Source organism: Falco punctatus (assembly GCF_963210335.1).
Source record: "Falco punctatus genome assembly, chromosome: 10".
NCBI lineage: Eukaryota > Metazoa > Chordata > Aves > Falconiformes > Falconidae > Falco > Falco punctatus.
In genome coordinates, this window is record NC_137590.1 from 37,988,430 (window position 1) to 38,002,294 (window position 13,865).

At 44.8% G+C, this 13,865-nt stretch overlaps 1 long non-coding RNA gene across 1 annotated transcript in view; it reads right to left on the bottom strand.

Moving 5' to 3' along the window:
• The window catches only part of LOC308070998, an 80,223-nt gene extending 67,751 nt beyond the window's left edge, over window positions 1-12,472 (bottom strand). The window contains exon 1 of the long non-coding RNA XR_013930964.1: window positions 12,373-12,472. This is a non-coding gene — a long non-coding RNA (uncharacterized lncRNA). The remainder of the gene's footprint in view (window positions 1-12,372) is intronic.
• Between the last annotated feature and the right edge of the window lie 1,393 nt (window positions 12,473-13,865).

Consider the following 13,865-nt stretch of genomic DNA (forward strand, 5'->3'; position numbering starts at 1 on the left):
GGCAGTGGCAGAGCCAATGTTCTGCCCACTGCCTGCTGCTCTTCTCTGGGTAACTGAGCTGAAGAAGTAGCCTGCATGGGGCAGGACAGCAGCTACTAAGCCAGGGTGTTGGGCCAAGAAGAACAGGACAGCTACAAGGCAGGGGATACAGCTGGAGGAATTCAGGGAAGGCCTGAAGTCATGGGAGCAGAGGTGTTTAATCTAGCACGTGTCAAAGCAGACACAGCAGAGGCCAAAGAAGGGCCAGTTAGTGGGACCCACTGCCTCAGAAGCTACTTTCTGATATTGCAGCTGGGAGCAGTTTCATGACTGGCAAGTGAAGGTCTGGGTGACAGTATCTCACCTAATGACGTAACTTAATGCCATTCCTTTTGGCATGTTCTCTTTGTCAGACCAGGAAAAGAGGCTTTCATAGGAGAAGCATCAAGAGTTTGGGTTTGTGCAAGGTAAGGCAACATTCTTAAGCTGGAAGGGTGCCAGCCAGTAGCGTGGGGATGCAGCGGACATCTCTGCTATTAATGGTCTTCTCTCAGTTTTTTCAAGCGGTGCTTACCTGAAGTTGCTTGTCCAAGTAACTTCCACAGTATAATCAACACCAGTGCAGAAGGTAGCCTGTGTTTCCTTGCTCTCTGACAGTCCCCACCTTCCTCATTGCTGGGGGATGGGCAGGAATGTCCTGGCTGATGGACCAGGGGCCAATGTGGTGACACTGACAGCCCAACAGTACGGCAGGACAAATGTTATGAGAAGGGCCATGTTCTGCAACTCAAGAAATGAGTAATGCATATCTGTCGTGATTCACCATGGCAGGCTTTAGGTTTTTTAGCTGCCTGTATTTAGGGTCTTAATTTTGTATTTAGAGCCTTTTATTTTGTGCTTATGGCACAAATTTGGCATTCATGCAATACTCCAGATGACCAGCTGAAGTCCTTTCTCAGCTCCTCTTTCCTGGCACTTACCTCTCTCTTTATCCCAGCTCAGCCCTGCCTCTGCCAGTGCTCCAGTGATCCCACAGGATCTCAGAGCAGCTGGTGACAGGTGGATGGAGATCCCTCACAGATGGGGAAAATGTAGCCTTACCCAGATGTGACATATCTGGCAGAATATCCCATTCCCCCTAGATAGCCCTTTGTTCCCATCTGTCTCCAGCAACTGCTGCCTAAGCCATTCCTGCCATATAGCTTCCTGCATGCAGCAATATTTGCATGAGGCATTTTGTGAGACCATGTTGTGCGATGTGTTTGTGCTCTGGATTAGTTCAGTAGAACTGCAATATAACCTGCAAGACAGTTTCCCAGCTGGCAAATTGAGTTTAAACAGTGAAAACCAAACTAACTTTCTTATTGCTCCAGTCCTTTCACATCTGGTTGCTTAGCATTGTTCCTGTCTCACATTCGCTCTGCAGTGCTTCAGCAAGGTTTCCAGACTGGCCAAAAATCAATTTAACAGAGACCAGGAGAAAAAAGCCAAAGCCAAACAAATGAGATGTAACAGTCACTGGTAGGATACACAGACATATCAATCTGGCAACTAGTCAAACTTCTCAGAGCCATCAGTTGTGCTCATTAAATGTCAGAGTTGTGAATTTGCCCCAGGTATTATCAGCAAAGGCTTGAACATGGCCCAGCTTGGTTGAAAGAGATTTTTCTCCCCCAAATTTCAGGTAAATAGGTGAATTAGAAAAGATGTCAACAGCAATTCCATACCCCAGTTTTAGCTCCAGAACCAGATTTCTTTGCCACAAATCCAGGTTTTAAACTTTTCCTTTTATTCCAGATAAAGCTAAATCTTTTCCCTAAGTATTTACAGGTACTTCTCAGGCAAAGGCTCCCAAGTCATATGGATTTGAATTTAAATGCCAGTAAAACTGGTACCAAGTTTTTATTTTATAATGTTCATCTATACGGCAATGTAAGCATTTACATAGACGCATTTGCCTCAAATCTTTTCCCATACACATCAGAAATGGTAGGGTTTCTAAGTTGGGTTTGGTGCATTTTTTTAACATGGAAGATTCAAGAAGCAGCAAACTTTCTGTAAACACTCAACTTGGAAGGAAAGATGCTGCTGTTACTGGCTTTTGTTTTCTTTAATGTCACAGCAGCTCATGTATTATATGGCCACTGCCAGGAGGTGGCATAAAATTGAAGACAACTAGAGTGAGGTAGAGAAAACTGAACTCTTCTAAAGGTCAGCAAAGAAAGAGCAACAGCTCCCTTCCCTGCTAGTGCCACTGAGCAGTGTGGGAGCAGGCATGGCCAGCGCCAGAGAGCTCCTGTCAAGTTGCTCTGCTATGAACATCAGGAGGTTCTTACTGCTTTAGGTTCAAAAAGCAGAAATTAGAAGACCCAGTGGCTTGCTCTTTTGTGTAGGCTTTGGGAAAAATTTGGGACAAGAGTTTATACTGAGCAGGCATCAAGAAGGTCATCTTTTTTGCACCTGACAGGGGCCTTGACAAGGGTAGGATTCAAGCCGGATATGATTCAGGTGACTCTACAGAAATCAGTGGAGTCTCCCACTGATTAACTGGTTACCCCATGTGGCCTAGGTTGTGAAAAGCACGCTTGGCTAAAATCTTTGCCTCACTAAGGACCTTGGGATTTGACCTTCAGTTCTGAAGGTGTGACTGTATAAATAAGCCATCACAATTTGTCTGTACTGTGCTTGTCGCAAAAGCCATTTACACAGAAAGGACCTGGAGGTAAGCAGCAGGCAGGGGCCGTTCTTGTAACACCCAAGCCTGGCAATTTCTCTGAGGGCAAGAGACCTCCCTACCTTACCATACAGGTGGAAAGCTGCCCAGCTTTGCAGCCGGAGCCCTAAGCCCTCTGCAGATCCCGCTGTAGGACAGTCTTTGCCTGGAATCTTCATTTGGAAAAACGTTCAAGAGTCAAGCATTCCCCTCTTTAAGGAGACACTGTTGCTCCTGGAGTGCAGCATTACTGTTGCATTCGGTAAATCACCATCAGGGCTCTGACTAATGCTGCCTGCTTATATCGTATTTCAAAACATGTAAACAGATCTGTGGCCTTTGCTCTCAGCAGAAGTGTTGGGTGGATTTGAACAGAGACAGGGAGAGTGGCTGGCAGGAGGGGGCCTGTGGACCAGCTAAACAATGCGCTACTGAACAAGGGAATCAGGCACTGCATTTCTCTAGTGCCGAACCCAAGAAGGGTCAGTATCCTTTGCTCCGCTGCTGAAACGCCATAGCACCTTCAGCAGGAAGTGGCATTTACTGGGCAAATGCTGAGTAGCATTTGCAATGTATACAAGGCTGTTATCACAGATATTATTTACTAGAAAGGAAGGCATAAATTTTCCACCGCTAACATGCTAGCTCTCAGAAAGAGTTAAAATTTTAACTGCAACCCCAAAATCTGCAGCTAGTTGCACCTTGTTGTTGCGTCAGCTGTTTGCTTGTAGAGGTGCCCTAACCTCCTCACCTGTAGAGGAAAGTCCAAAGCTATCTGCAGAAGGTTTTATGGTTGTTTACCAAAAAGCAGAAACCCACATAGGGAATACAAGCCTGGGAATACAAGCCAAGAAAAGATGTTGTAACATGGTAGAGGCCTCTGACTCCTAAGAAGAGAGCACAAGTCTTGACTCATAACTTTGCAATGCCCCTCAACCACTTGAAACCCCAAGCACAAGATGTCTTCTTTGAGTGACATGAACTGAATCTTGCTGAATCTATGATTCAGTGCCATAGCTGCACTGCATCCTGCAGTCTCTCTGATGCTGAAGAAAATGACTTGCCTATTATCTTTACTGTTAAAACCTGAATTTCCTGTGCAGGGGAAGACCTCATGTAAAAAAGCACAGAAAATGCTTTAGAGGAGGAGAATGTGCTCAGATTATGAAGCAGCTGATCTAAAGGCAGTGAGATCCTTAGGGAACCCTGGGCCACAATAGTTGACATTTGAGGCAGGAAATGATGGTTTATTTAACTAACTGAACTAAAAAATGCCAGGGAATTTATACAAGGGAAGCAGAATTAGTAAGAGCAGTATTTAGCCAAAGCAGACATAAAGGCTTAAATCCTGATTGTGGGAAATACTAAGAGAGATTTGACATCTGCAAGTGGAAGTGGCCTCTGCTGTGTGATTCATCTAAAACACAGATCAGGTGAGCAAGAGATCCCCTGGAGGGTGTTCCTGCTTGCTCGTCAGCAGGGCTTCTGGCCGTGTCTGCTGCTTCTCTGCACAGTTTCCCTTCCAACCACAGACCTGCCTTGAAGTTTCTGAGATACAATAGCATACTTCTGCAACTAGGCTATTTGCTCCTAAATATGCATGGTTTTTCAAATGCCTCAGTAAAAATACTTTCAAACACATTTGCTGTTAAAAAGGAGCTTTCTGATCAAATAATAGTGGTTTTTCAGAGGTCTTCTTCACTCTTCTTAGCCATATGCAGTAAACACTGGGATTTTTCACTTTCTGTGGTAGTGAATGGTATTCAGCAGTTTGACTTTGCTAGAGGATCTGGCTACAGACACCAAGCTGAGAGAAAACCTCTCAAAGTCAGACAACTTTAGTAACAGCAAAGGAAACTGAGAGAATAGCACAACATTAAAGCATTTATTATTCATTAGCTGATGCCCAGGGGAAAAAAATCTGTGACCAGTTTTTGGACTTCATAAACTGCATCTGACTTTGCCAGACCCTGGCTGGACTTGGGGCAGAGATCCTGTAGATGAAGTGCTTGATCTCCTCTATCTTTGCCCAAAAGGGACATTCCCTGTGGCCCAGATTTCTCTCCTGCATGGCCCTCCCCCTCCTCTCTCCAGCCCTGCTGAGTGTTTCAGGCTGGAATCTATTGTCCCAGCTGCACCTGAGCCCATCTGACAGGAAAAATGGCAGGTAGCCATCCTTCTGCAGAGCAGTAACCTTAACCTCCTTCTTCACTCTGCTGGGAGAGCAGAGTGCAATGAACAACAGTTTGGCTGCATTGCTGAAAGCTGTGGCCTTAGGGGAACTAACTTCTTGTTGTTGTTAGGTTTGCTTCCAGCAGAATGGTTCCCAGTTGGCTTCATTGTGCAATTGTACAAATCCTGATGCCAGCATAAATAAGGAGTGATGGAAAAGCCAGCAACACAAGCAGAGCAGAGGTTTCTTCTCTCATCAGCTGTGCTGGCTTAGGCCATCCACAAACGTTTGTGGGATGCCTGCTCCAAGAAAAGATTGATGCAGCTATGTCAGCTGTAGAACCCTGTGAGATGATTATCCAGATTCTCCTGCAGTTCTGCACATATCCTAGCATGGGTTGCTCCTCCCTGTACTGCACTCTGCTCCATTTCTGTGTGCTGCATTGTTTTTAAATATTTACACAGCACTAGCTGGAGGAGAGTGCTTCCAAGAGGAAGGAGTCTGTAACGCCTAATCATCTGCTGAACAGCACCAAATCATCACAACCTTGGACAATCAACCGACTGATTTTGTGTTATTTATGTTGCCCTATAGCCTACATTTCAAAACCTGAAATGTATGCATTGGAAAAGCTGACAACAATTCATTCTGCTCAAGCTGTTTAATAACGCTGCACAGCCTTTGTTTGAAAAGCTTGCTTTCAAGGAAGGGAATTTAACCAACTTCCAGACTAACTTCTTCCCCAGTTATGGTGAACAAAAAGCCTTTGAAATATTCAGAATCTAACAAGTCAAGGAAATAAGTGTTAAGACCTGAACTCCTGCTTGACACTCTATTTGTAGTTCATCCAGTGGTAATGAGCCAGATTCTTGCCTAGTATAAATGGACATCAATCTACTTAAGCCATGCAAGAATGTTGATTTGTGCTTGCTACAAATCTGACCTTTATTTTGGTATTTCACGGTAAGCTCCAATCCTCTTTGCACTGCTCATTTATTGAAATGGAATTAGATTTACTAAGGTATGCTCTGACAAAATGGATTGTTTTTCCCTTAAGTGTTTCTGCCAGGGATAAGATGGTGGTCTATTTCAATGCAGTTGTGTTAATAAGTTAGTTTTCCTGATGGAAAGTCAGAAATGATAGTATCATTCATTATAATGCCACATATTTTTTATTCTCAATGATACATCAAGTAAGTACAATATGCTCTACCAATTACAACCTCCTTCTAGGAAATCTGAGATAAATCTGCAGAAGGGAGCTTGAAATAAGTTCAGCTAACAAGCAATTGAATAAAAGCTTAAATATACAGAGCCAAATAATTTCCTGAGAGTGTATTGGAATGAATGTACCCTTATGTTTGTTTAATTGAAACTACATTGCTCCAAATGACCTTATGTGGTTTAAGTCCACAAACCCTGCACTGAGGCTTAGTGCACTGCACAAAGCCAGACTTACCAGGAGGTGATAATCAAGAATTTAATTTATTAGTTTAAATATAACACTCTCAATTTTTGACCATGCTAACTCATGCTAAATACAGCTTACCACTGCAAAGAGCCATGCTGAGGAAATTGCGTGTAAGATTACACTACTGTGAAGTGCTGAGTAGGGGTGCTACACTCCGAAGGCGGAGCTCATGTAGGAGGCAGCAGCCTGTTTGCTGAATTCCATTTCACCAGGTAACATCTTTCGCTGCCGTTTTCAGTCTGCACTGATTTCTGATTAGCTCCCTGGTGATGACTGAAGTAGTTTGCACTGAATTGTTTACAACCTGACCAGCAGGTAAAGACTTCTCCAACCTGACATACACCCATAGGGATTTGACATAGAAACATTAAGCTTGGTGTGAAGGAGGTGTGAATTGCATTGTACAAGTATGAAATCATGAAAGGACAAGAAGGGGCAAAGGAATGGCATATGCAGCTTCTGAAGGCACCAGGGTCTGGAAAGCCAAGGGCTGCCTCCCGGGTGGATCTCAGATGTGTGCTGGAGGCAGTTCTTCTCCAGCCACATCTCCTAGGTGGACCTGGGACCTGTGCTGCAGCTTTGTCTTCAGCCCCATCTCCTGGGTGGACTGCAGACCTGTGCTGCAGCCTTACTCCAAGGCTTGTCTCTGGTCCCATGCCAGGTACTCCTCGGTGTCCTCTGGACCTGATTAATTAACTTTGCCCTGTTTGGGACTGTTGATGGACCCTGTTATCAGTATCCAGGTCTGTGTGCCGTCTTTAGGGACCGCACCCCATCGGTGAAGGCCCTGCCTGCGCTGGGCCATCCTCACCTCCTGGCTTGCACTGCCGGGTCTCATCCAGGCTATGTGGTCATGTGCCTGTCCGTCCCCATACGTGTGAGAGGAGTGATAAAGCTGTGAGCCAAAGCTGGCCTGAAATCCATCTAGAACAAAATATGCTTTCCCTTCTATGTGGTTTTACGTTGAACTTTGCAACATGAGCTGACTGTAAGTGAAAGAAACACCCGGGATAATGCTGATCTGATAGAAAGGTGCAGGGGTGTTTGTGCCCTGATAATATGCAAAAAGAAATTGTAGTGGTTCATTTTGGAGGGTAGCGGGTGCTTGATGATCTGGGCATGAGATTCTTCACGGCAGGGGGAGGATAAGATGAAGAGGTGCAATAGGCAGAGGAGCAGAGTTTCAAGCAGCAGTTCATTTTAGGTTGCTTTCATCTGGTGGCTGATTGCATTGTTTTCATTTTCATGTGTGATACAGCCGCGACCTGTGCGGGCAGCGCGGGGCTCGGCACGCCACAGCACCGCAGCCGACGCAGGGGCTCCAAGGCGGGCGGCTCGGCACCGCCCCGGCACTGCCCCGCGCGCTGGGGGTCCCTGGGCCCCGCCACTGACGCACCCCCGCGTCGCGTCGCAGCCCCCCGCCCCCGCAGCGCCGCGGCACCGGCCCTGCGCGCCGGGGATGAGCGGCCGCCGCCGCCCGTCACCAAGCCAGGCGGGCCTAGGCAGCGCGAGCGGGGACCGCGGCGGCCGCCGGCGCCTCCGTTCCCCAGCTTCGGAACCGTCCTTCGCAGCGCCGCGTTCGACCCTTCCCGCCCCGCTGACGCCCCGCTCCCCGGCCGGCCCGGGCGCGCACGGGGCGTTGTTGGGGCAGCCGCCGCTCAGCCCGGGCGCTCTGGGCGCACGGCCCCGGTGAGCCGCCCCGCAGCCCGCCCCGTGCGCGCCCCTCGCCTCCTGCCAGCTGCAGTACCGGGGTCCGGGGGTGCCGTCGGTGCCCCTCCCGCGTGCACTTGCACAGTGACCTTCTTTGTCGCCACCTTTTCAGCAGCCCCAAGAAAGGAGGTTATTCTTATAAAACAATCCTTTATTTGCGTCTTATTTTCATCATTCCGGTGAATATATGGCCTGCTTAAATAGTTCAACCTATTGTCGATGCATCCTTATACTGCACATTATAGCGGATTTTTTGTCTATTTCCCGTACACTTATCTTTTTGGACTTCTGACACATTTAAGCAACAGGCACCTTCAAGACACTCAAGCTAACTTAACTTGAATAAGCTAAACAGCTAAATCAAATATAAGTTTGGGTGTTTTTTTTTTTTTTTTTCTTTCTTTTCCATTCTTAATCTTCTTTCCTCTCTAAGAGAACACTTTGCAAATACAGCTATCCCGCCAGCTGGTGTTACTCAGTATCATTCTCCTTTGCTTTCTGGCAGACATACTTTCTGTTCATGTGAGGTTTTTCCTGAAGATGTTAGCATTTTCGTCAGTAGTGTCCTGATTTGACAGATGGTCCACAGCGCCCAGTTCTTCACCCTTGTAACATAATTCACCCATTCGCTCAAGGGTGCAGGGAATGCTGACAGGTGGGCTGTGCTACACGGCTAACTGCTTGGTGGGGCGCAACTATGTTCATACTTACCAGAAAGTTTCATGGCCCTTGTTTCAAGCATGATGCTGAAAACTGTCCTAAAAAAAACCTCAAGACAGATACTTGAAATCACTTGTAAAGACTAGAGAAGCTTGTTTCGTGGCATCTCAAGTTTGTTTCTGTCCCCAGCATACAGCAATGTAAAAGTGATATTTTGTGATTGGCCTGGATTTGAAATATATGCATTTTAGACAACTGATAATTTCGGATCACATACAGAGGAAATAACATTCTCTGAGTTTAGTTTGTCTAGCTCACATTACTGTGTTAGGAAACAGTAACTGTTCGATGACCAGCTGAGTCATTAAACAATGAGCTCCTCGAGTTAAACGTCTCCATCTACCGGACACATTTAAGCTTCTAGAAAGGAAATAGTTATCAATGAGATCACTTTGCCTAGAATAAATCATGTCAAACAAGCTGATTCCAGCTCTGATTTTGTAACTGCTTTTGTCTATAGCAGAAAAGCCACAGATGCCAGATACATTGGTTTTAGAAAGACTTCTAGACCATCCCACACAACCATCGTTCTCTCAAGCAAGTCCAGAAAGGATGAGTGCACAAGTCCAGGTGTAAACCGGACCTACAGGGTACTTAGCAAGACTACATCATTAACTTGGCTGGACGCATCAAGCAGAACTCTGCAAGAGTATCTCCATGGCACCAATTCGATATTTTCATTAAATTATTTGCATGGCAGAACAGACAACTTGCTTACCAAACCCACGGACTGGCAGGGGCAGAAAGAGTTGAAGGATAGGGCCAGGATCTCCACAAGCCTGGCAACTTACCATGAGTGTGACTTGTGGAAACAAACTTCACAGCCCGTGGAAAGTTATAAAGCAGGTGTGCTTGGTGCAGCGCTGAGCACAAGGGCAGTCATTCCTCCTAACTTGCACACCTAGTTCAGCTCACAGTGCACATTAATACAGTTCCGCTGGTTAGATCCGCCCAAAGGCTACACCTCCTAATTATTTATTGGTTAGTTTCTTCCCCGCTTCGATTTAAAGGTACAGCTCCTTTTTAATTCACTACGCATGCTCTGCGAGCGGGGGATCCGCCTCCTTCGGGGGGGCCATTTGAGTAGGAGCTCGCGATCTCCCTCTACAATTACCTTTACCCTTCTTTTTCTCATATTTGTAGTATCCTTGAGTCGTATCTCTTCAGCAGTTTGTTTCTTTTCACAGTTAGCACGTCTTTGTTAGAAGGCTCCTTATGTACCTTCTTGAGCTCATCTGCACCAGTGCTAACAGCCCCCTCCTTGGGCAACGGGGCTCCTGCTTGCATACTGATGGTTCCCATTATCTATGTAATTCCTGCCTGCGGCAGAGTTTTAGGTTTCTTGCTATATTATTTTCCATATCAGGCGGAAAGGGAGTGACGTGCTTTCCCTCTGTGCAGAATTACCAACATCACAAATGCAGGCTGTAGAATTGCTGGTCTGATCGCATCACTGTGTGAACAGACTTGGTGGTTAGCACAGGTCACAACGCAAACGGGAGTCAGCCACGCCACTACAAAAAAGGCAAAGAGCACCGGTGGCTATATAAAAAGGAATATTGTTTGCCAGGCAAATGAAGCTATTCTTCTGATGTGCTTGGGGCTAGTAAACCTTCAGTTAGAGTATTGTATTCGGCTTTGGCCAGAACAGAGAATTAAGAGGTTTTATGAGGAAACACTGGAGGGATTGGAGTGGTTTACCCTAGGGAAAGGGGAGTTCCAGTAGGAGGGCCCTAAATACATGCACTGTATTTCTGAAGGAAAGGGCAATAAACTCACCTGCTGAAGAGACTCAGTGGGCAACAGAGATCTGGGCTGGATGTTAGAAACGGCTTTCTCATGATGCAGATTAAAAAAACAGCAAGAGAGATTGCCATGGGGTACAACAGCCTTGTTTTTAGATTTTTTGAAGAGCAGAATGGACAAGTGTCTGTTAGAAATTACATAAATATAATTGATCCTGCTTTTTGGGTGTGAGGAAGGACACAATTCTCATCCCTGCTCTTCTGATTTTCCTGTTTGGAGCCAAAGGTCGTAATCTAGACATCTAAGTTAGATGCCTACATTATACATTGTCAATACCAGCTAATTATCATCCCGAGAGTCTTGCTTTCCATTTCTGTTTAATGTATTGACGTGCGGAATTAGACTCTATAACTCGAAAGTTATAAAGTAGGTATGTTTATTGCGCGCAGATGCACGGGGATCGCTCCTCCACAAGCGTGCATACCCGAAGTGACGAACCATCTCACATTTATACAATAAAACAAATGAATATTCAATTAACACCTATACATATTCGTTACCTAAACCCCGCTTCGTATGTTAATTAGCTTATCAGTCCGTTTCCTGGAATGTGGTGGTCTTGCAGGTTTGTAGGTGATTCATGTCCTTGTGACCATCCCATCTTATCCAGCAAGGAGACTTAGCACTCCCTCCCTCTAGATAGCATTGGAATATCTCTCATCCTTTTCTCATTCTTTTTTAAATAGCCCCTTTGTTAGAGGAAGAGGGGCAGGCGTCTCCTCAAAACTGTAGTTATCTCCTCAAAGCTGTGTGCCTATGTGATGTTTCAAAGAACGTCTTCAGAATTTCTTAGTGATTAAGTATTCTTTATTGAGGCGTACGGGGGATCCTTCCACCAATCGTACACACCCAGAGGGGCAGGTTATCTTATATTTATATAATGAAACAATGAATATTCCATTAACGCCTATACATATTCATTACCTGAACCCGCCTACCCTCGCTTCATATGTTAATTAGCTTATCAGTCTTTCGCGCTTGCGCAGATTCTTCCAAAAATTGTGGGCCGGGGTCTTTAGAATGTGGGCAGTGGTCTATGGGAGGAAGGCTGTAGGTCTTCCTCATGGTGTACTTTTCACCTTTTGCTCATTATGTGATGGTCTTGCACATTTGCAGTGTTCTTATCAGTCTGAGGTAATTTATGCCCTTGCTGGCCATCTGCTTTTCTTGCTTAATTATTTCTTTTACCCTTATCTGTCCTCTCCTGCTGAAGTGTTCCGCTGAAGTTTTAACACAGAAGGTCAGCAGATAGGCGGATGTCTAACAAAGGATAACAGAACAGACACCACAGGTAGATGAGTAACATGTGGCGGTACATGATATCTACAATTGTTACAGTGGCTAACAAACATAATGTTTATTCTTTAATTCTATTCTAATGTTCGTTCACACTACATCACTTTGAAGCATATGCTTTAGTTATTCTAGAAGCAGTAGGTTTCCCTCCAGGTCTTGGCCCTTCTCTTTGCTTTCACTGCTGTGTTTCAAAAGTGATGAGTTGGCAGACTTGTAGAAATCTTTCCCAGGGTTTTTACAATACCCCTTGTAGTTTTACTCAAAGACATCCAGCTGTCCCGTTATCTCCTTGGTAGGGCAACTTGCTTTGCAGATAAGGAGGACAGCTCCCCTTGCAGAGATTTGCAACTTTCTTGTCCGAACAGTCTATATGATCTTTCAGACATTTTAACCCCTTTGTCGCTATACAATTACAAGCCTGTTTATGCATTACAATGAATATTGGTTTATGAATACAAACTTGACCATATTATTTACAGCTCATTCACATCAGTGACCAGACACCGCACCCATGACCAGTCACCATACCCACATTCCTTGAGCAGACATATACAATCACAATCGATGTCCATTGTCCCCATTTCACACTATTTCTCCATATCAGTATCATTGGGAAAAAAAATCTTAGTGTTTAATAATTCAAATCAGAAGCAGCTATATGGTAGGCTGGCACCACACTATGCAAACTTGATTTGCTCAAACCTGTGTTTTCCCAGTCCTAGGCTTCTTCTGAACACACACTGCCATCTCTGTAAATGTCTAAGTGCCTGATGATTGAGACCTGTCTGTCGGACATGAGGATAATTCAGTTCACTTAATAAAGGCCATATTGGAACAGCTGTTTAACTTACTGCAGAAAGTACACTGGATGAAAAGGGGAAAGGAAAACTCACACAAATATTAGTCATTCGAAAATGCTAAAACCAAGCAGCCTTTGATTATCTGACCTCTGCAGATGGCCTCTAATTAAGACTCTTAATTCTTTAAACACACTTCACTTAATAGGATTAGTCATATGCCTTGTCCATGGCTGGACTGAAAAACTGTTGTTGAGCACAGCTGATTAAAAATTTGCAATGAAGACACTTGCTTGTGGAATATTGTCTTATATTTTCTGAGTCTTTTCCAAACAGTTCTAGTCCCAAGTAATTTCCTAATATTTAATAAAAATAAAACTTAGTGAAGTTCTCACTTTAAAAGGTATACGCAGAAAGAAAGAAATTGATCTGAACTTTTACAGAAGCAGAAATTCTTCTGTGTTCTTGGGAGAATTGAGAGGAGTTATTTTGGGTTTTGGTTTTAGATGTCATGCACAGAATCAGACTGATCAGAGAGTTACAAAAAAAGGAAGAAACATTTTCTCTCTTGGTCTTTTCATTTAACAGAAATACCAGTTTGGCTTAAAAGCACAGAAGTTGTTTCTTCTTTTGTTGCTGACAGACTAGCTGTACTTGGGAATCCTGGCAAGCCTAGTCTGGATCAGTTTATCACCCTGTAAGTGTATGCAAAGGTGATGAAAAGTGATCACAATTTGGGAAGCAATTTAAGACACAAGGAGGACAGAGCTGTAGCCTTATGTGGCAAGGAGGTCCCTGTTTATTGTTGCATATCTGCCAGAAAAAGAGACTGGACCACATCAAAGCATCACACTGACTTTGTAACATATGCCACATCTGGTTTTAAGTGCCATGGGTGTTACATGGGTATCTTGATGCAGCTCAGCATTGCTTGCTACTGCCCTATAAAATGTCTGCAGCACAACTTACACAATGCTATTATTTCTCTCATTGGCCCTAACACAGATGTAAATGCCCTCTGCTGAAGGACATGTGATATTGTCATATACAGGAAAATGTAACAACTGTGGTTAAAGCTTTCCAAAAAGTGGCATGCAACAAACAACCACAATGCCTTCCCCTGGCCTGGTCATAACTCCTCTTTCAGATGCAGGGAGAGATTTTCTCCACTCATCTTCAGGACTGCAGTCAGCAGAATAG